At 40.4% G+C, this 24,137-nt stretch overlaps 1 long non-coding RNA gene across 1 annotated transcript in view; it reads right to left on the reverse strand.

Moving 5' to 3' along the window:
- Window positions 1-24,137, reverse strand: part of LOC145512858 (uncharacterized) — a 138,013-nt gene that overhangs the window by 94,738 nt on the left and 19,138 nt on the right. Inside the window, exon 5 of the long non-coding RNA XR_014058859.1 lies at window positions 2,464-2,520. This is a non-coding gene — a long non-coding RNA (uncharacterized LOC145512858). The remainder of the gene's footprint in view (window positions 1-2,463; window positions 2,521-24,137) is intronic.

Raw genomic sequence — 24,137 nt, forward strand, 5'->3', positions numbered from 1 at the left:
GTCTTGCACAAGCCACACTCATAATTTCCATTTTCTGTTTTTATAGAGAGAAATTAAGTCACGAAAAAATTTAAATGCAGAATCCTAGATTTATACAAGTAGTAGTAGTGTTAGTTGCTCAGTCATTTATGACTCTTTGTGACTGCATGGACTGTAGCCAACCAGGCTCTCCTGTCCGTGGGATTCTGCAGGCAAGAATACTGGAGTGGGTTGCCATTCCCGACTCCAGAGGACCTTCCTGACCCAGGGATCTCACCTGAGTCTCCTGCATCTCCTTCACTGGCAGGCGGATTCTTTACTAGTGGGCTACCTGGGAAGCCACCATAGGAGGTTTAGTCTTTTAGAAGAGCATTAGCACATTTTGCTGTAATTCTGTGTTGGCATGACTCTCTGTGACAGAGAGCCACCACGTTTCCCTGGAGGGAAGTAGCTGTTTTATTCATGATGCCTGGACTAGCACCTGTCACGTGGTAGGTACCCAAATAATATTTGTCCAAATGAACCGTGCCCTCTAATTTTTCTGTGTTCCTGCCACTCCATCCCATTAGCACCATCCCCAGTGCTGTCTTCTTGCTCAGAGGATGGATTTTAGTGTGCTGGTAAGTGATGAATAATCTTACATTTGAGAGATGCTCTGAGATAAGGCAACTGCATCATGACCTCTGACTTTAGGAATAAGCCCACAACCTAATGAAGGTGGGAAGTAAGAGTGTGAATGCTCCTTTTGTACAGATGCAAAGTGACTTCTTCACCATTTTATTTATTTAAACAATATTTTATTTGTTTATTTAGCTGTGCCAGGTCTTAGTCATCAGCACAGGGTATCCTTGATCTTCATTGTGGCATGTGAACTCTTGGTTGCAGCGTGTGGGATCTAGTTCCCTGACCAGGGATTGAATCTGGGCCCTCTGCATTGGGAGAGCAGAGTCCTAGCGACTGGACCACAAGGGAAGTCCCTGGGAAGGTTTTTAAATTTAATTAATTAATTAATTAATTTTTGGCTGTACTGCACAGCATGTGGGATCTTAGCTCTTAAACCAGGGATTGAATCTGTGCCCCCTGCATTCACAGTGCAGAGTCTTAATCACCGTACTGCCGGCGAAGTCCCTTCCTCATCATTTTAAGCAGCTCCAAGAATATCATTTTCTCCAGGGCCTCTATCCCAAAGGAAGGGGACCTCTCTAACTTTTTGCTCAGCACTCAGCTTGCCCTCTCGGATTAGGGAGACAGTAATCATCCCTTGGACTGCAAGGAGATCAAACCAGTCAGTCCTAAAGGAAATCAGTCCTGAATATTCGTTGGAAGGATTGATAGTGAACCTGAAACTTTGGCCACCTGATGTGAAGAACTCACTCACTGGAAAAGACCCTGATGCAGGGAAAGGTTGAAGGCAGGAGGAGAAGGGGATGATAGAAGATGAAATGGTTGGATGGCATCACCGACTCAATGGCTATGAGTTTGAGCAAGCTCCAGGATGGAGTTGGTGATGGACAGGGAAGCCTGGCATGCTGCAGTCCATGGGGTCGCAAAGAGTCAGACATGACTGAGTGGCTGGACTAAACTGAACTGAACCATCCCTAAAGCAGAGCCGACAGAGTGAAGCTAAGACAGTGAGTGAAGCGGCATGAACCAGGCATTCACAGATGCCCAATAAGAGCTCAGCTCATTGGAGAAACCTGCCTTGAAACTATCACCCATTTCTCTCACTTCGTTGGTTCTCAAGCTCCTATAAAAGTCCTCAAACGAAAGAAAAAGAAACAGTTTTCACATTCAGGTGCCCTCCTAGCTGAAATTGATGCCTCTGTGCGCAGCCTCAAGTCCAATGGCATTTCCTGACTGGCCACTGCAGTGGGCATTCCATCAGGAGCTTTGTCCTCCAAGTATCGTCCCTAGCAGGGAGACTCCAGGCCACAGAACAGATTACAAAAACTCTGAATCCTGGGCCACAGAGCAAAGTTAGTTCTCTGGCAAGAGAAGAAGGAACGGCATTTGGGAGGGTAGCTACTGGATCCCAAGAAAAATAAAGAATGAATACAGTGCCATCCAGATGACCATGAAAATTCCCCTTTCAGATATGGTCCAGAGGGTCGAGTGGTAGAGTAAGAAGATGATCCTTTGAGCAGATCCCTGTCCAAACCCTGGCTCTGGCTGGCTGGCGTAGGGGGTGAGGGGCAGCATGAGGGTTCTCAGGACACTATTAAAACAAGATTTCCTGTTGGCTTCTTCCCAGGAAGGCAGCACAGTATAGTTCCAAGGGCATGGCTTTGGAATGACACAGACCTGAGTTTGAATGTGAGTTCTATTATTTACTAGAGCGTGCACTGACATTTTGCATAGGATTTTTAGCTGCGCACATTAGCCACCGAGCTAAAAGCTGCATTTCCCAGCCTACCTCATGGCTGGATATAATCGTATGACTAAGTTCTGGGATCCCAAGTGGGAGTGAATATGCAGCTTACTCACCTGCCCTGAAAGTGAAGAAGCATGTACCACGCTTCCCCCTCCTGACTTTCTTCTTGTCTGGAAAGTAAACAGGGGGTTGGGGAAGTCTCCTTGGATCATGCAAATCCCCTAGGTGACTGGCAGAAGCAAACCCAATTCATCTCTCTGTGTGTTGGTTGCTCAGTGGTGTCTGACTCTTTGCAACCTATGGACTGTAGCCCATCAGGCTCCTCTGTCCATGGAATTTTTCCAGGCAAGAATACTAGAGTTGGTTGCCATGCCCTTCTCCAGGGAATCTTCCCAACCCAGGGATCGAACCCAGGTCTCCCGCATTGCAGGCAGATTCGTTACTGTTTGAGCTACCTGGGAACCCCAATTCATCTCTGGAGCAATGCAACTTCTATTTAGGCCTAAAAGAATTCCACAGATAAAGAACCGAGGCATAAATGTTCACAAGACAGAGACTGAGAAAAAAACATATGCAAATAACATATCTGAGGAAAGACTTTGTCTTAGTTCATTAAAGCTGCTATAACAAAGTACCACAGACTGGGTGACTGATAAACAAGTGAGAGATATTTCTTACAGTTCTGGAGACTAAAGTCCAAGATTTGGATGATAGTATGGTTAGGTGCTAGTGACAGCTACTTTCTTGTATCCTCATATCCTCACAAGGCAGAGGGAGAGTTAAGGAGCTCTCTGGGGTCTCTCTGTTGTTGTTTAGTCACTTAGTTGTGTCTGATTCTTTGCAACCCCATGGACTATAGCCTGCCTTGCTCCTCTGTCCACGGGATTTCCCAGGCAGGAATACTGGAGTGGGTTACCATTTCCTTCTCCAGGGGATCTTCCTGACCCAGGGATCAAACCTGTGTCTTCTTCTTGGAAGGTGGATTCTTTACCACTGAGCCACCTGGGGAGCACCTGGGGTCTCCTTACAAGGCCTCTGATCCCATACATGAGGACCCTACCCTCAGGACCTCCCAAAGGCCCACCTCCTAATTCTGGGGCGACAGAAACACTCATTTCATAACAGACTTGTGTGCAGAATAAAGAACTCTTAACAACTCAATAATAAGATAAACACTCAATTAAAATGGGCAAAAGATTCGATTAGACAGTTCACTGAAGAAGATAAGCAAATGGTTAATATGTGATGAGAATATGCTTAGTATTAATACCATCAGTCATTAGGGAAATGCAAGTTAAAACTACAATGAAGTACAGTTTGACACCCATTACAATGGCTACAATCAGAAACAGACAACAACAAATATTGACAAGAATGTGGAGAAATCAAAATCCTCAAGTATTACTATTGGTAGGAAGCTGCTTTGGAAAAATGTTTCACAGTTTCTTAAAACTTAAACATAAATTTGCCATATGACCCAACAATTCCACTCTTAGAGATAATACCGAAGAGAAATGAAAACATATGTCTACATAAAGACTTGCATAATGTTCATAGCATCATTAATCACAAAATGGAAACAAGCAATTAGTGAATGGATAAACCAAATGAGCTATGTTCATACAGTGAAAGACTAAGTGGAATGCTGAGTGAAAGAAACCAGACACAAAAGGCACATGTTGCATAATTCCATGTATATGGAAAGCCCAGAAAAGGCAAATTTTTAGAGACAGGAAGTAGACTAATGGTTGCCTGGGAGTAAGAGAAGGAATTAACTATGAGTGAGTATAAGAGATCTTACTGGGATGATATAAAAGTTCTAAAACTGTATTATGATAATGGTTACATTACATTATACAACTCAGTGAAGTCACACAACTATTGAATTGCACACTTAAATGGATAAATTTTATGATATATAAATTATACCTCAATAAAGTTGAGACATAGAATTTTATACCATTAAATTTTTCTTTTAAGAACAAGAGCAAAAAATTTTTCAGATAAGCACAAATTAAGAAAGATTCTAAAAAGACAGTTTAAAAAGATAGACATTTTAAAAAGGGGTCTTTAAAGGAGATAATTTAAGAAAAAATAATATGGGAAGGAAAACTGAGGAAGGAGAAGTGATGAGCAAATAAACTAAGAAGGGAAGAAAATGAATTAACTTGATCCAAGGCAACTATAGAAGATTGCATAATTACCTTCTCAGAAAAAAGAATTTATAAATAAATTATGACACATTTATAAAAATTAGCAAAGCTGATGTATTGAAGGTCAAATGCAAAATTCTGTTGTACTTCAACACACCACCAACAATGTTTGAAAATATAATTGAAATGATAAAATTTATAAGAGAAACAAAATACGCAAAGTATGAAATTAACCAGACATATGCAAGCTCTTTATGGAGAAAACTGCAACGTCAAAAAAATTAAAGATGTTAAAAAAAATTAGCTGAATTAAGAATTAAATCATGTTCTTGGATAAGAAGATTCATCATTGTAAAGATATTGATTATTCACAACATAGTTGAATGTAGTTCCAAGAAAAGCCCTAACAAGATCATTTGTGAAACTTGAAAAGACTTCTAAAATTCATATTGAAAAGAAAAAACCCAAGATTATCTAAGACACTCTTGAAGAACAAAGTCTTGGGAATTAATCAGCTTAATATAAAATAATTAAGATAGTGTGGTGCTAGAGCAGGAATGGATAAGTAGATCACTGGAGTAGAATAGAGAGATCAGAAACAGACATAAACAAATACAGAAACCTGAATTATTACAAAACAGTATTGCATATCAGTGGGGAAAGGATGGACTATTCAATAAGTGATGCTAGAACATTCTTGATAAATGATCCCTGGGGACTGGAGGGACATCAAATACCTACCTCACACCACACATAAAAGCAATTCCAAGTGGGTTAAGCACTAAACAATGAAATGCAAATCTATACATGGGACCAGATTATGTAAAAACCACACGCAAACACACACACACACAGAGTGCACGTGAAAACTGGTGAAGATGGAATAAGGTCTGTCATCTAGCTAAAGTTTCTGGGTTTTTACATTGTGCTACAGGTATACAAGATGTCACATCTATTCGTTGTTTTTGCAACTTCCTGTGAGTTTATAATTATTTCAAAATTAAAAGTTAAAAAAAGGAAAAGCTATTAAATGTTTAGAAGACAATATAGAATGTGTTAATGACCTCAAGGTGTAAAAGACTTTCTTAGCCAAGATAGAAGATGTATAAGCCATAAAGGAAAAGATGAATAAATATGATTACACTAAAGTTAGAAACTTCTTCATAAAATGACATCTTTTATAAAGAAGACAAGAATACAAGAAAAGACATGTGTCACATATACAGTCACCAAAGAATTAGCCTCTAGAATATAAAAATAACTATGCATCATCAAGAAACAGAAAAACAAGACTTCCCTGGTGGTCCAGCGGTTAAGATTCCACCTGCCAATGCGGGGTATGTGGGTTCAATCCCTGGCCTGAGAAGATTCTACATGCTGCGAGGCAACTAAGCCCATGCACTGCAAATATTGAGATCTGAGCAGCAACCACTGAGCCCATGTTTCTTGGAACCCATGTTCTGCAGTAAGAGAAGCCACTGCAATGAGAAGCCCTTGCACTGCAACTATAGAAAGCCTGCACATAGCAACAAAGACCCAGTGAAACCAAAATCAAAAACAGATAAATGAATAAAAATAAAGCCAAAAACAACCCAGTAGAAAAATGGGCAAAATGTACCATAGACATGTTCAGAGAAAAAATAAAAATAGCCTAGGTATATGTGAAAAAAAAAAAAATTCCCCAATCTACTTAGTAGTCAGGAATGTGTGAAATGAAATCTCAATGAAATACCATTTTATACCCAACAGATGAGCAAAAATTAAAAAATCAGACAATGTTAAGTGTAGAAAGGGATGTAGAGAAATAGGAACTCACAAATACTGAGGATGGAATTGCCCACTGTGGACATCTGGCAATAGCTACTAAAACTGAACATACACATATCACATGACCCAGTAGTGTTTGTGATAGGCAAAAACTGGAAGTAATAACACAAATGTCCATCAATAGTTGAACCAATACATTGTAGTCTATTTACATGATGGCATACTATACAGCAATTAAAATGAACAGAACATAACTCTACAAAACAAAATGAATGAATCTCACAAGCACAAGTTTGAATGAAAGAAGCCAGACATTAGGGAATATATAGAGGATGATTCCATTCCCAAAACAGGCCAAATTAAACTATATTCCTTAGTGATGCACTCACAGAGGGTAAAACAACATGAAAGGCAAAAAAAAAAAAAGATTACTTCAAAAGTCAGGAAAGTGGTTATTCTGGGGGATTAGGGGAGTGGGATTTGCTTTTGATCAGTGAGGAGCAGAAAGATGGCTCCTGAGGTATTGGCGGATATTCTCAATCTAGACCTGGGTCATGGTCTTTTTGGTGTTCATTTGTAATTATTTCTTAGTTTGTATATATGGTATAGATGGCGCTAGTGGTAAAAAACCCATTTGCCAATGCAGAAGATGTAAGAGATGCAGGTGTGATCCCTGGGTCTGGAAGATCCCCTGGAGGAGGGCATGGCAACCCACTCCAATATTCTTGTCTGGACAATCCCATGGACAGAGGAGCCTGGGGGGCTTATGGTCCATGGGGTTGCAAAGAGTTGGACGCAACTGAAGCAACTTAGCACACACACGCACACGGACTTTTCTATATGTGCATCTCCCAATGAAAGAGGAGGAAAAAGTAGAGCATATTCTACTGTACATGTCTTCTATTAACAGCCTTTATCACCAGATTACAATTGCTCATTGAACAGTTGACCCATTACCATATGTGACACATGAGAGTGGGAATCACATCCAGTTGTCCTTTCAGCCTTGCTAGGCACTTAGGAAGTGCTCAATGATTGTTCACGGAGTGAACAGTAACCTGCTACTCTTTGAAGCAAAGCCTGAGCTCGTGAAATGGCATCTGATTTTACAGCCTAACTTACCCTTCTGCCCAGGAATGACAGAAAAAGACTCAATCAACAACCCTCACCTCCACATGGGGACTGTGACCACAGTGACCCAGAGAGAGTGGACACATCCAGTTGGCTGCCAGCTCTCAACACATCACAGAATGTTAGACAACTTGTGGAGAGAAATTACAGCTCAGCTGGATGCCTCATGATTTAGGACCTTCAACATCCTCAGTGGATGGTCTGTGGTGAGAACTGTCAGACAAATGTGCCTGCCTGGAGCCAGACCCTGTCTAGTGAGGTCCCTGGAGAAACTTAAAACAATGACAACAGCCCCAGGTTTGTTTACAATATATGGTTCTCTGCTTATGACCTGACATCAAGCTGCTGAACCCAGCTGCCTGGTAGATGATAGCAGTTTGCCTCCCCGACATGGGTCCTAGCGGATGGAGGACTAAGGAGGAAAGAGGTCAGGGAATCAGACAGACTTTTGTTCCACAGGAAAACTGTGGTCTCGTGATTCAAGCAGAAAGTCTGTATTTCTGCCTTCCTGCTCCCATAGGCTTGGAATGTGATTGCTAGCAAAGCCTGAGTCAAGTTAACCCACAATGGTTGAGTCACGAAGGTCAGGGACGCTGGGGCTCACATATGGAATGGTCTGTAGGGGTACACACTTGGTGCTCACACATTCACTCAACAAGCATGCTTTGAGTGCCCACCATGGGCAGGTGTTGTGCAGGCCCCAGGAATAGTGTCCAAAGAAGAAAGTCAGATCATCTTTCCAGACTAGACTGGTACAGATTGTTGTTCAGGAAGGCACAGATATGATGGAATTGACTAGCAATCTCAAGATACTGGTCCTAAAGGAGTTTCCTTGAGGATGGAACTCGGGAGTTTTAGGATCAAGGAAAGGAGGCATCACATTGCCAGATTTCTCATGGGAAGCCCTGGAACAGGCTGGGGAATGTCAATGCTTACAATACAAATTCTGGGTTGACTGAACTATAAAGGGAGACACAGATGTTTTGGGAAAGACTCCCAACTTTTGAAGTTATATCAGGAAGAGTAATTGTTCTTTTTAAAGAGTTGTCCTTGCTATCACTGTTAGAGACAGCATGCTTGGCTAATAAAAGCATGAGCACCGACCCTCTCCATGGCCCCAATAGCATTTATGGAGCCCAGGCTAATGCCCAAACAGTCCTTGGGTGGTGGGATACATGCTGAGCCCCTCACTACTATAACACAATGGGCTTATGTTTTAATGGGGCTACATGAAACACTGTGTCCTTTTTCTTAAGAGTTCATCTCAGCATATTTTTTTAAAATTGAGCACTCCTGCCAAAGTATGGAAAATATTCAGTGATCCTGTAAGAAGCAGGTTTGTTAACTTATATAAATATTGATACTGAGAGGTGACAGGCAAGTATGCAGCTGTTTATAAGAATCATATACATTTCTGATCATTTATGTCATTAACTTTCTCAAATCTAAACTTAGAATTCCCACCCCATGTAATGTTTTTTGAACAGTACATAAAAGTGTGTGAAATTCGGGTGTTCTCAACTGTATATTTAGTTAATCAAAGAATTTTATGCATTCTGAACTGTTATGTGTTTAACTATGGATTTGAAAATTTAAAGAAGTGTAAAAATAGTTAAACTGTGGTAGAAACTTGGAGAAACCATGGAGGAAAAATTAATTAAACATCAAAGGAGAGAGCAGATAGACGGCAAGACTGATTTGAAAGTCTACTGGTGTCTCAGTCAGTAAAGAATCCACCTGCAATGTAGGAGACCAAGGTTCGATCCCCAGGTTGGGAAGATCCCATAGAGAAAGAACTAGCATTCTCAGTCGTATACAACTCTTTGCGATGCCATGGACCGGAGCTCACCAGGCTCCTCTGTCCATGGAATTCTCCAGGCAAGAATACTGGAGTGGGTTGCCATTCCCTTCTCCAGGGGATCTTCCCAACCTAGGGATTGAACCTGGGTCTCTGGCATTCTTTACCATCTGAGCCACCAGGGAAGCCCATTTGTGGTGTAACTTATAATTAATGCCCTGTGTACTTTTTTCTTTTTATGTGAAAATTTAATAAAAGACATCCTGTCCTATAAACTCTAATATATACATAAATATATATATATATATATATATACTTGCACAAACAGTCCATACAACTCAATATAAAAAAAATTTAAAAATGGGCAGAAGACATTACAGACACTTCTCTAAAGAAGATATACAGATGGCCCAACAGACACATGAAAAGATGCTCAACATTGCTAATCATTCAGTTCAGTTCAGTTGCTCAGTCATGCATGTACGACTCTTTGCGACCCCATGAATCGCAGCACGCCAGGCCTCCCTGTCCATCACCAACTCCCAGAGTTTACCCAAACTCATGTCCAAAGAGTCAGTGATGCCATCCAGCCATCTCATCCTCTGTCGTCCCCTTCTCCTCCTGCCCCCAACCCTTCCCAGCATCAGGGTCTTTTCCAATGAGTCAACTCTTTGCATGAGGTGGCCAAAGTATTGGAGTTTCAGCTTCAACATCAGTCCTACCAATGAACACCCAGGACTGATCTCCTTTAGGATGGACTGGTTGGATCTCCTTGCAGTCCAAGGGACTCTCAAGAGTCTTCTCCAACACCACTGTTCAAAAGCATCAATTCTTCTGTGCTCAGCTTCCCTTTTAGTCCAACTCTCACATTCATACATGACTACTGGAAAAACCAAAGCCTTGACTAGACAGACCTTTGTTGACAAAGTAATGTCTTCGCTTTTTAATATGCTGTCTAGGTTGGTAGCAACTTTCCTTCCAAGGAGTAAGCGTCTTTTAATTTCATGGCTGTAATCACCATCTACAGTGATTTTGGAGCCCCCAAAAATAAAGTCTGACACTGTTTCCACTGTTTCCCCATCTATTTCCCATGAAGTGATGGGATCAGATGCCATGATCTTAGTTTTCTGAATGTTGAGCTTTAAGCCAACTTTTTCACTCTTCTCTTTCTCTTTCATCAAGAGGCTTTTTAGTTCCTCTTCACTTTCTGCCATAAGGGTGGTGTCATCTGCATATCTTAGGTTATTGATATTTCTCCTGGCAATCTTGATTCCAGCTTGTGCTTCTTCCAGCCCAGCATTTCTCATGATGTACTCTGCATATAAGTTAAATAAGCAGGGTGACAATATACAACCTTGACATACTCCTTTTCCTATGTGGAGCCAGTCTGTTGTTCCATGTCCAGTTCTAACTGTTGCTTCCTGGCCTGCATACAGGTTTCTCAAGAGACAGGTCAGGTAGTCTGGTATTCCCATCTCTTTCACAATTTTCCACAGTTTATTGTGATCCACACAGTCAAGGCTTTGGCATAGTCAATAAAGCAGAAACAGGTGTTTTTCTGGAACTCTCTTGCTTGTTTGATGATCCAGTGGATGTTGGCAATTTGATCTCTGGTTCTTCTGCCTTTTCTAAAATCAGCTCGAACATCTGAAAGTTCACAGTTCACGTATTGCTGAAGCCTGGCTTGGAGAATTTAGAGCATTACTTTACTAGTGTGTGAGATGAGTGCAATTGTGTGGTAGTTTGAGCATTCTTTGGCATTGCCTTTCTTTGGGATTGGGAATGAAAACTGACCTTTTCCAGTCCTGTGGCCACTGCTGAGTTTTGCATATTTGCTGACATATTGAGTGCAGCACTTTCATAGCATCATCTTTCAGGATTTGAAATAGCTCAACTGGAATTCCATCACCTCCACTAGCTTTGTTCATAGTGATGCTTTCTAAGGCCCACTTGACTTCACATTCCAGGATGTCTGGCTCTAGGTGAGTGATCACACCATCGTGATTATCTGGGTCATGAAGATCTTTTTTGTACAATTCTTCTGTGTATTCTTGCCACCTCTTCTTAATATCTTCTGTTTCTGTTAGGTCCATACCATTTCTGTCCTTTATTGTGCCCATCTTTGCATGAAATGTTCCCTTGGTATCTCTAATTTTCTTGATGAGATCTCTAGTCTTTCCCATTCTGTTGTTTTCCTCTATTTCTTTGCATTAGAGAAATGCAAATCAAAACTACAATGAGGTATCACCTCACATCAGTCAGAATGGCCATCATCAAAAAACCTATAAATAATAAATGCTAGAGAAGATGGAGAAAAGAGAACCTTCCTATACCATTGGTGGGAATATAAATTGGTACAGTCACTATAGAGAACAGCACAGAGGTTCCTTAAAAAACGAAGTTACCATAAGATCCAGCGATCTGGTTCCTGGGCAATATATATATAAGAAAAGGTGAAAACTTGAATTCAAAAAGATACATGCACCCCAGTGTTCACAGTAGCACTATTTACAATAGCCCAGACATGGAGTCAAACTAAATGTTTGTTGACAGATGAATGGATAAGGAAGATGTGATATATATGAATATTATTCAGTCATAAAAATTAATGACATTTGTAGTAACATGGATGAACCTAGAAATTACCATAACAAGTAATTCAGACAGAGAAAGATAAATATCATACGATATCATTCATAGCAGAATCTAAAAAAATGATATAAATAAACTTATTTACAAAACATAAATAGACTCACTGATATAGAAAACAACTTATGGTTACCAAAGCAGAAAGGGGTGGGGGAGGGAGATAAATTAGGAGTTTGGGATTGAAAGATACATACTACTGTATATAAAACAGATAACAAACAAGGACCTACCATGTAGCACAGAGAATTATATTCAGTACATTGTAATAACATATAATAGAAAAGAATCTAAAAAATCTTTATATATAAAGATTGAATATATAAAGATTTGGGCTTTAGCCACAGCAGATTTGGAAGCCATGGAGGGATTTTATGAGTAATCATGACGACACTGTGATGTCTGATTCAGTGAAGAATGAGACTAAATTCAGGCCAGGTTGGAGAAGACCACCACAGTTTAGGGAGGCAGGATGAGGCTGCAACAAGGGCAGGAGGGACAATGGGGTGAGGAGGGGAGCTGGTCTGAGAAGCATGTTGGTGACAGACGGACAGGTCTTGGAGTCACTTGGGTGATGGAGGAGAGCTGGACCAGACCATGACTCTGGTGAGAATAAGTCCAGGGCATAGAGGTTACAGGCTGAGGGACAGACCTGAGATGGATTCAATATGGGGTACGTTGGGGTCTTCATAGAAATGTCAAAGGGATCACCCAGGGAAGAAACTTAGAGCAAGAAAGAGCACTTAAGGGAGGGCAGAGGAAGAGAAGACAGTGGAGGAGGTGCAGAGAGATTAGTTGGCTCTGGAAGGTTGTTCTCTCTTATCATCTTAGCAAAGAAAACTCCTTTTCTTGAGGGCCTCCAGCATCCTAGGCCCTTAGCCTCTATGACCTCTTTTTATCTTGTCTCTGCATTACTGACCTTTCTGTGTCCTCTCCTATGTCACTGAGGTGTGACTGTGGACCTCTGGCCTTTGTGGACAGGTTAGCTCTACGGCTACTTCCCTTGCACAGGCCAGACCAGCAGTGACCCTTGGCTCAGGCGTGGACAGAATGGAAACACCCCCTGAATGACCTTTTGGACCCTACCCAGTTTCTTTAAACAATTCAGCTCTAAAGAAATAGCCCCTGTCGTGGGAATCTATAGTTTCAGGTGCCTCAAAATGGGCTTCCCTGGTGGCTCAGACGCTAAAGAATTCTGCAATGCAGGAGACCTGGGTTCAATCCCTGGATCAGAAAGATCCCCTGGAGGAGGGCATAGCAACCCACTCCAGTATTATTGCCTGGAGAATCCCATGGACAGAGGAGCCTGGTGGGCTACAGTCCACGGGTCACAAAGAGTCAGACACAACTGAGCGACTAAGCACACACTGCCTCAAAATAGTCAACTTGGGAGTTTGTTTCCCATAACAGCCGTCCCCTGAAATAGCGCCTTGAGGCTCTCTCTTAGTCAAACAAAAATGACATTGTGCTCACACTGTGCCTGTAGAGTGGCCTTAGAACTCAAGACCATGCTTTTTATGGGAACAAAGCTGATGATGTTCAGGATCTAGTTAACAGGGTATAGTCTTTGCTGGGAGAGCACAATCTCCAGGTGTTGGCCCATGGCTGGGAGCAGTGTTCACTGTAAGAACCTGGATAATCGTTTACAAGAGCCTGCTCGGTGTCAGGTGCAGTGCTAGGCCCGGTGGGGAGGAGCAGGGGCGGGGGGGTGGGATATGGCCTCACTATTGACTGCTTCAAGGAGAGGAAAGACAGAGGCCTGGAGTCTGTAAAGATAAGTATAGCCCATCTTAGACAAGTCCTAGGGAGACAGATATGGAGGCAAATCCATTACAGAGAAATGAAATAGGTTGTCAACCTTCCCTAACGTCCTCAATTTTCACACATTAAAAATAAGATTATCTTGGGGACTTCTCTGGTGGTCCAGTGGTTAAGACTCTGTGCTTCCAGCAAATGAATGGATAAGAAAGTTGTGGTACGTATACACAATGGAATTTTACTCAGCTATTAAAAAGAACACATTTGAATCAGTTCTAATGATGTGAATGAAACTGGAGCCTATTATACAGAGTGAAGTAAGTCAGAAAGAAAAACACCTATACAGTATATTAACGCATACATATGGAATTTAGAAAGATGGTAATGATGACCCTATATACGAGACAGCAAAGGAGACACAGATATAAAGAACAGAATTTTGGACTCTGTGGGAGAAGGTGAGGGTGGGATGATTTGAGAGAACAGCATTGAAACATGTATATTACCATATGTGAAATAGATCACCAGTCCAAGTTTGATGCATGAAATAGGGCACTCAAAGCCGGTGCACTGGGACAACCCAGAAGGATGGGATGGGGAGGGAGGTGGGAGGGGGGTTCAGGATGGGGGACACATGTACACCCATGGCTGATTCATGTCAATGTATGGCAAAAACCACCACAGTATTGTAAAGTCATTAGCCTCCAATTAAAATAAATAGATTAATCAATTTAAAAAAAAAAGAATTTGCCTGCCAAGCAGGAAATGCAGGTTCGATCCCTGGAGAAGGTAATAGCAACCCACTCCAGTATTCTTGCCTGGGAAATCCCATGGACAGAGGAGCCTGGTGGGCTTTAGGCTATAGGGTTGCAAAGAGTCAGACACTACTTAGCAACAAATAACAACAACAATATATATAATCTATGAATTTGTTTTCAGGATAGTGAAGTGAAGCTACAAAATATATTAAAAAGGAGTTATTGGTTTTGAATGGCTTAAATGTTCTAAACTTTTAAAATGAACTAAATTCTAATGAGAAAACTTAAGATATGATGTTTATCACACAAATCAACAACAGAAGCTTGATAACTACTCTAGTTTTGTAGGTCAGGCTGGCTAGAAGCTGACAGGTATTTTTATACACATCTAGATCATGGGAATGGTAGGAATAAGTCAGATTTATTCCCTTAGCAAATTTGATGGTTATATTTACTTTTTACTTTATATTAGAATATAGCAGTTAACAATGTTGTGATACTTTGAGATGCATAGTAAAGTGACTCAGCCATACATACACATGTATCCATTATTGTTGTCTATAATCACTACACTGTGCATTAGACCTCCAGGACTTATTTATCTATTGGTTGTAATACTCTTAAAAAACATCTGTTCCTGCACCCTTCAACCCTTGGTAACCACCATTTTATTTCCTGTTTTCATGCATTTGGCAATAGAGGTGCTAACTAATGCTACAGTAGCAATCATATTGCAGTATGTGAATATATTAAATCATCAGGTTGTGTACTTCAAAGTTACAGTGTTATATGTCAAATATATTTCAATAAAAACATAAAATTTTACAGCACTATTTACAATAGATAGAACGTGGAAGCAACCTAGATGTCCATCGACAGATGAATGGATAATGAAGTTGTGGTACATATACACAATGGAATATTACTCAGCCATAAAAAGGAACACGTTTGAGTCAGTTCTAATGAGGTGTTTGAACTTAGAACCTATTATACAGAGTGAAGTCAGTCAGAGAGAGAAAGATAAATACTGTATTCTAATGCATGTATGTGGAATCTAGAAATATGGTACTGAAGAATTTATTTACAGGGCAACAATGGAGAAACAGACATAGAGAATAGACTTACAGACATGGGGAGAGGGGAGGAGAGGGTGAGATGTATGGAAAGAGTAACATGGGAACTTACATTACCAAATGTAAAATAGATAGCCAATGGGAATTTGCTGTATGGCTCAGGAAACTCAAACAGGGGCTCTCTATCAACCTAGAGGGGTGGGATGGGAAGGGAGATGGGAGGGAGGTTCAAAAGGGAGGGGATATATGTATGCCTATGCTGATTCATGTTGAGGTTTGACAGAAAATAGCAAAATTCTGTAAAGCAATTATCCTTCAATAAAAAATAAACTAAAAAAAGAAAACAAAAAGATAAATAAAATAAAACTTTAAAAGTGGGGCATGTATATGCCTGTATCAAGTTAAGAAAGAAAGAAAAAGCCTTTGTGCTCCATTGAAGAGGGCACGGGCTTGACCTCTGGTCAGGGGACTAAGACCCCACGTGTCAGTGTGGCCAAAAAAATTAGAATATCTTGAGAAAGTCTTTTTTATACTAATAAAAGGTAAATTAGAAGCTTCATCTCTGCTTAGATTTGAGGAACAACTTATATTAAATATTATAATAAAGGAGAAGAATCAACGGTAAACATAAAACATCACACTGAGCTAAAGAGTTTGTATTTCTGTTGTTGTTGAGTTGCTAAGTCATGTCCGACTCTTTGCAATCCCATAGACTATAGCCCGTCAGGCTCCTCTGTCCGTGGGGTTTCCCAGGCAAGAATACCAGAGTGTGTTGCCATTTCCTTCTCCAGGGAATCTTCCCCATCCAGGAATCAAACTTGAGTCTCCTGCTTGGCAGGCAGATTCTTTGCCACTGAGCCACCTGGAATACCCGTATTTCTTTTTATTTGCCATCAATTTTATATGTTTAAGTCTTATTTAAAATGGTATATTTTTATATAATAGAGTAAAAATCAATTTAAATTGCTTATTCTCTGCTCTTTTGACATCTAAAATGATCTTTCTACAAAAACATAATTTAGTAGAATCTTTGGATTATTTATCCAGGACTAAGGAGAATCTATCTGTGAGATTTCAAGATTAGATGTAGGCACTGTTATTCAGCTGGCAGAAGCTTATCCACATGAAAAGAATAAATAAAAAAAACAGATGCCTATGAAAAAACAGTATATAAAATTATTATAATCACAACATGTTTATAATAGTGAGAAATTAAAAACAAGCTAAATGCACAACAGTAGGGAACAGAACGAACTCATTGTGGATATAACTATAAAGTAGTTCTACATTATTGCTATTAAAAATGATGCTGTAGAGTAAATTTCTGGGGGTTTGGGTGTGAGGTTGGGTATACAGATTTTACCATGTACCCCTCTTTGCTTAAGATTCTGGCCAAAAGGAAATCATTGGACAAAAGGGTATCAAAATAATAGCGTTATTACTAACAAGGGAACCACCAATAACTAATATCAGCCTACAGGAGAACAAGACTTGGAGTTGATGCCAAAATTGAGCCTCCTTCTTCCCCTGGATACAGACTTAAGGACTTGTCTGTAGGAACAGCTAGGCCCACCCAATTATCTCTGAGTCCAATTCCCCAACTGGCATCATGGACTACTGGCTTGTCTCACTTGCATGGTTACTGCAGGAAAAAAAAGAGAGAGAGAGAATAAAAGGGGGAGGCAATGGGCCTTGCCCTGGATGAGTTTACCACATGGAGAAAGGAAGCTAAGAGAGGTCAAGTGAGCCCACCCTGAGGAGTTGGTCTTTAACGTTTTAACTCTGCTCACTAGCCAAACAGAACCTGATGCTTGGCCTCACTAGAAGAGCTACTTCTGCCCACTTGAGAAGAGTGATTGAATGTAGAGAGAGAAAACAGAAGAATGAGTTCCTTCGAAACCTCTCCAAGGGAAAGGAGATATGGGTTCCCTCCTCTATTTGTTGTGGCAGAAATACAAAAAGAACAGTGTTCTCCTTCCCCAATACATAGGAACATGAAAAGAATACTCTGATATACGGTTATTGTGTTATTTATATTCTCATATATAAAATATAACATATTTTAAATATTTGTTCTTTACAGATTTTTTTTTACCATTAGCATTCATCACTTTTTAAAAGTAATTCATTTTAAAAATACCAATAAAAATAGTAACATTAGGGGAAGCTGGGTAAAGTACGTATCAGAACTATATTTGCAACATTTTCATAACTTTTAAATTATTTCAAAATAAAAATCTTAGGAGATACTAGCCTTGTAAACACTATAACATGATGGAAAAGTGTTTGATGTCATAAACATCATCCAATAAACTGGGTTTACATATGTTTTCTGTCCTAGCTGAGATAGAGTAGTAGGAACTGAATATACCCACCTACTTGAAATAACTAAAAACTGGATAAAATGGTTTTCAAGACATTGGACAACAAGCAATGAAGGTCAGGGATCTTGGAGAGCTGGGAAACAACTAAGGGAAGCCTACAATCACCCCCAGTAGAGAGAATTTACAGGCTGTAGCATGGAGAGAGGGGACCCAGGTGGATCCTTGGTGCTCTCCCTGAGTTGAGGAGATGGAACTGGGAGTTTGGTGAAGCTAAAGTGAGTAGGTTTCACAGGGCTGAGTACCAGAGAGGTGAAAGCTACACAGAAAATTCCAGAGATCTTTAGAGCAGCCAACTGAGTACTGAAAAGTACATTCATATGAAGAAATTGCCCAAAGCCAGAAAGAGAACCACCCTAAAGGATTAAAAGGAACAATCCTCAGAGGTCACACAGAACTGAAAATAGTGCTTGTTCCCACAAGCCAGACGGAAAAACTCATAATTCCAGAGAGCAGTGATAGAATACACAGAAAGCTTTTGCTTCCATAGTGGGGAATAATTAACCTCAGGTGGAGTCCTCTAGATCCACCTAACAAGTCATAAAAGCAAAACCCAAAAGCATCAAGATGTTTCCAAGTAACTGAACCATGTCCCAGAACAAAGCTCAAGAATATTTATAAGAATTCAAAAATATCCAGTGCCCCAAAATGTCTGGTATCAAATAAAAAATTGTCAGGCATGCAAAGAAGTGGGAAAATAAGATCCACACCAAGGCAATAAATCAATCAACTCATATTGACCCATCCTTTAAAAATTGTGAGTCACTATATTATACACTTGTAACTTAAATAATACCATCCAGCAACTATACTTCAATAGAAAAATAAAGGGAAGACAAAAACACTTTTAAAAAATGACCCAGAACTGACACAGATGATAAAGTTAGTTTAAAAGGACATTGAAACAGTTATTATAATTCTATTCTATATATTCAGGAAACGAAGAGACTGAACATGTTCGAAGGTAAGATGGAAGATATAAAAAATATTCAAACCAAACTTCTAGAGATGAAAACCATGTCTGAGATTAATGGAAGATTACACAGAATAGTGAGCGTGAAGACTAGTGAATGATTCCGTGCAATAAAAATGATCCACAACTATCCAATAGAAAGAAAACAGACTGGGAAATAAATGAACAGAGCATCACTGAACCATGAGAGAACTTCAAATATACATGTAAAAGAAGTCTCTGAGGGAGAATGGGAGAAAGTTGGGAAAGAAAAAGTTACTTGAAGAAATAATGGCCAAAAATGTTGCAAATTTGATGAAAACTATAAACCCACATGTCCAAGAAGTGCAACAAACTCCAAGCACAAGAAACATGAATAAAGCTACACCAAGGCATTGCACAGTTAAATTGCTCAAAAACAACAATAAAGAAAAACTCTTAAAAGCAACCAGAAAAATAAGATGGATTATGTACAGGGGAACAAAGATAAGAAGGTCAGGAGTTATTTTTCTTTGGAAATAATGTGAGAAAAGAGTGGAGCAACATCTTTCAAGGAATGAAGTTTTAAAAAATACAACTTGTCAATCTATAATTCTATATCTAGCAAAAATATTTTCCAAGACCAAATGTGAAATAAAAACCTTTTAAGACATATGAAGCTGAAAGAATCCATCAATAGCAGAACTGCAATATAAGCAATGTTAAAGGAACTTCTCTGGTCTGAAGGAAAATGACACAAGATGGAAACAGGGATCTCAGTAAAGGAATGAATAGCACCAGAAAAGTTAACTTCATGGCTAAATAGTAAGATTTTAAAAATTATTTGGTCTGTTACTTACTCAGTCTTATCCAACTCTTTGCAACCCCATGAACTGTAGCCTGCCAGGCTCCTCCAACCATGGGATTTTCCAGGCAAGAATACTGGAGTGGGTTGTCATTTCCTTCTCTAGGACACCTTCCTGACCCAGGGACTGAACTGTCTCCTACATTGCAGGCGGATTCTTTACAATCTGAGCCAACTTAAATGACTTTTGACTGTTTGGGGAAAAAAACAGTAACAATATATGATTACATTCATATGTGGAATCTAAAAAAATATATAATACAAACAGACAAAACAAAAACTAACTCATAGATACAGAGAACAGACTGGTGGTTACCAGAAGAGAAGGGGATTGAGGTGGGTGAAATGGGTGAAGAGGGTCAGTTGCATGGTGATGGATGAGATCTAGACCTTTGGTGATGATCACCTAATAGAATATACAGACATCAAAGTATAACGTTGCACATCTGAGTCTTACATAATGCCATATACTAACTGTACCTCAATAAAAAGTAAAACAAGGTAGTGTGGAGTTTGTAAAATATGTAGAAGTAAAACATGTGACAATGGCAAAAAGGCCAGGAATGAAGAAATGGAGCCATTCTGTTATCAAGTTCTCACACATATGAGAAGCCCACTTGAAAGTGGACGTGGTAAGTTAAGGAAGTTACCATGTGCTTTCTGTTGGGACTGTTAGGGGAGAACAGATACGTGTGGAAAGGTACGGGTCAGGAACATCAGGATCAGGGCTGCTGATCCTGGGGATGGTCTTGGGACAGGAGCTGGACACCCCCTCCCTGGTCAGGCAATGCTGCAAGACCAGGGCAAGTGGGAGGAGGCCAGAGCCAGCCTCGAATAAACCATAATTTCTTAGACTCAGAACTAAACTTGAGTGGCAAGAGGGTTCCTTTCAGTGTTTCCTCTCACTGGCTCTGCATTTAGCAGTCATGTGGATTGTTCCAGACCATAACCAAATAAGATTCCATATTCCCAGTGGATGCTATAGTTCATTTGGCATTTTTTGAGGCCAAATACAATAGTGTCGCAGGTTAAGACATTCAGATTAAGGAACTGGTTTGTGAGACTGAGGAGCTGAAAAGAATAAACACAGTGAAAAGAAGGCATGATTCAAAGACAACTCAGGGTCTGCAACGAAAAGGCCAGATTTCATGAAATGAATTTTAACCAAGAGCAGGCTCCTAAACATACAGTGAAGTAACACACAGAAGTCAGGTTTCTCCACATAGAATAAAACATCCAGGGACCGCCCTGGTGGTCCAGTGGTTAAGAATCTGCCTTGCAATGCAGGAGATGCAGGTTTGAAACCTGGCTGGGGAACTAAGATCCCATATACCATGGAGCAACTATGCCCACATGCTGTAACTATTGAGCCTGCCCACCAGAACTAGAGAGCCTGTGTGCAGCAACTACTGAGCCTGGGTGCCTCAAGTAGAGAGTCCATGTGCCTCAACAAAAGATCCCACAAGATGCCATCAAGATCCCATGTGCCACAATTAAGACTCAATGCAGCCAAATAAATTAATATTTTTGAAAAATAAAAAGAGAGCAAATCATTTTAAGAAAAAGCAAGAATAAAACATTCAGCTGGGAGCACATGAAGAAAGCCTTACCTCCATTTCACTGATGAAGAGTGCAAAGCTCGCACGGAAAGATTTGCCCAAGGATATGCTCAAATATCAGAATCATGTCTAAGACCCAGGCTTCTTGCCTTGTGATTTAGACTTCCGACTAATTTTAAATTGGTGCATCTTTGAAACATTTTAATGAAGTATAATATGTAGGCAGAAAAGTGAACAAATAAAGGATCAGAAACCGAACACACCAGCATAACTAGCACGCAGATCAAGAAACAGAGTACTCCCAGCCCCAGAAGTCACCGCCCCCTGCCCCTTTCCACTCACTTTCCCTACAAAGTGATTACTGTTCTGATATTTAAGCACATAGAATACTTTTGTTTGTTTTTTTACTTTCTAGAAATGGAAAGATAAATATATTTTTGCTTCTGTTTGCTTTAGCTAAGCATCTTTTAGTGAGGTTCATCCATATTTTTGCATATTCATATAGACTGTTCAGTCTCATTGCCGTACAGTATCCCATTAAGGGCTTCCCTGGTGGCTCAGGTGGTAAGGAATCTGCCTGCAATGTGGAAGACCCAGGTTATATCCCTGGGTTGGAAAGATTCCCTGGAAAAGGAAATGGCAACCCACTCCAGTATCCTTGCCTGGAGAATTTCATGGACAGAGGAGCCTGGCGGACTATAGTCCACGGGATCACAAAGAGCTGGACACGACTGAGCGACTAACAAACATCCTGCTATTTGATTATGCCACAATTTATTCTTTCTATCTAATACCACAAGCATTTAAGTAGTTCTCAGTACAAAGCTATTACAGAGAATGCTGAAATTAAAGTCCTTTTAGGTGGCTTCGATGACTATATGTACACATTTCTGGTGGATATATATTTAAGAGTGGAATTGCCGAGTCTTAACGTATATATATGCTAAGTTTTAGTAAACACTGTAATTTTGTACAGTGTTTAGTAAACACTGTAATTTTTAGTAAACACTCAAATTAAAATTTTGGTTATCATAGTTTGAAAATCGTCTAACTATAAAATTCAAAATTTGTTTACATCTGGGCATCAGTATCATATTACTGAATAACTGTCTTCTCTGCTTATTTGGATCACTGGGGAGCAGCTCATGACTTGAACTTTTCTTTTTCTCCTTGGTGCTGGATACTTGGGGAAGGTATACAGTATCTGTTATATAAATACTTTCTTATCCAAATGTACAAAGAACTGCATAGGCATGGTTCTGCTTCCAGGAAAGAGACACTGACTCAGGCACACAAGCAAAAGATGCAAAACACCTCAATAGAAAGAATAACCAAACCAAAATTGGTTTAAAAACTTCAGAGCAGAGCTCATGGTTCATAAATCTTGGCCTCCCTCACAGTATCTAATACTGTTTCGAACAGAATAGATGCTCAATGTCTATTTGCCAAATGAATGAAATCAAGATAGGGATGATTGTGAATTGCATTTATCACCTACAGCTCAAAGGTAAGTGCCTTTTGAGATGGGAAAGCAAGATGAATATAGAATTGGGTTAAAGTTGGAGGAAAACATGCTTTAATCCAACTTACAGAAAACATCTCATATAGGAAAGAAACCTAAGTGTTTTATTAATGTTCTGGCCCCTCCCTCCAGAGACAGAGAAACGCTGGATCTCTTGCACTGATTCTAAACAATGTAAAACTGAAGAACAGACAAGTTTGAGGGGCTGGATGTTAAACTTTATTCCTCAGTACCTGGATGCAGGGCAGTGAGAGAAGTAACATTTGAAAAGTTCCAGTAACACCAAAGACAACTGTATCTCTCTGAGAGACCCTGACCTTGAAGACTCAAGGTGAGCCCTGGAGTGGTGGCTGACAGAGGGTCTCACCACTGGCACAGACTCTGGTTACTGGGAATTAAGGTTCAGCTTCCCTGTCTATGCAGCAACAACGTTCATAAAGACAGGCTTAAGCCCTAAGAAACTAAGATGAGATGGTAAGGTTTTCCTTGACAGGGTTTTTTAGAGAAAAGAAGAGCTTTGAAAAGAGATCTGAACTTGACAGTGTCTTGAATCCCTTGACAGACCGTAGGGCCCGGCAGACAGAGAGTGTGTTACACAGACGTGCATTTCTGCTGAGGGCAACACAAAGGAGATGTCTTTTGTTCATTTCAAAGCCAGAGAGAATGAAAAATAGACCTCTGTGAGTTACGCTCATGGCCTATTTTGACATCTCACAGGAAATCACAGTTCTGCCAAGGGAAAGCCAAGGGTTTTTGGTCAGGACCCAAAGGACTCTTTCAAACTTCTCATTACCAAGCCAGAGGACATTGTGAGGGTTCTCACCCACCCTGTAAACCACGGTGAATCCCCTTCATTCCAATCAGAAAAACTCAAGAATATTTTTCTAAATGGGGAAAGAACTTGAAAAGGAGAATCACAGCTGTTCTACAGCCAGGATGGGAGAAGTGACCCCTTTTCAGGGCCACTGTTGGCAGTTGAGCCCACCCAGCCCAGTCCCACCTGGGCTTGAATGAGACAGGAAAGGGGATGAGGGTGGGGATGTGGGATAGGGAGTGGAGAGAAAGGAAGAGAAGACTAGGGAAAAACTATGAACCTTAGAGGTAGAGAAGAAAATGAATGTTTATTGAGCACCTATTCTGTGCCAGGTTTTTATGTAAACTATTCCATTTGACCCCTAAAGCACCTCTACAAGGAAAGTGCTATTATTCCTACTTTTGCAGTCAAGGAAATTAATGCTCGCCTAGAATCACACAGCCAGTCCCCTTCCCCCGGAGCAAGTGGGCTCTAGACGGCTTTGCTCTGGCCACATTGCTCTCCAGGAGGTCAAGAGACACAGGGGCAGGGGATTCCCCAGAGCCTGTGCAGCCCTCCTCCAGACGCTGCTCCAAGTACCTGCAACCCAGGAATCCCCTGCCAGAGGACCCCAAGCCTTCTTTCAAGAGAT

This window comes from Giraffa tippelskirchi, chromosome 7 (genome assembly GCF_054371585.1).
Source record: "Giraffa tippelskirchi isolate mGirTip1 chromosome 7, T2T-mGirTip1v1.2.pri, whole genome shotgun sequence".
In the NCBI taxonomy this organism is placed as follows: domain Eukaryota; kingdom Metazoa; phylum Chordata; class Mammalia; order Artiodactyla; family Giraffidae; genus Giraffa; species Giraffa tippelskirchi.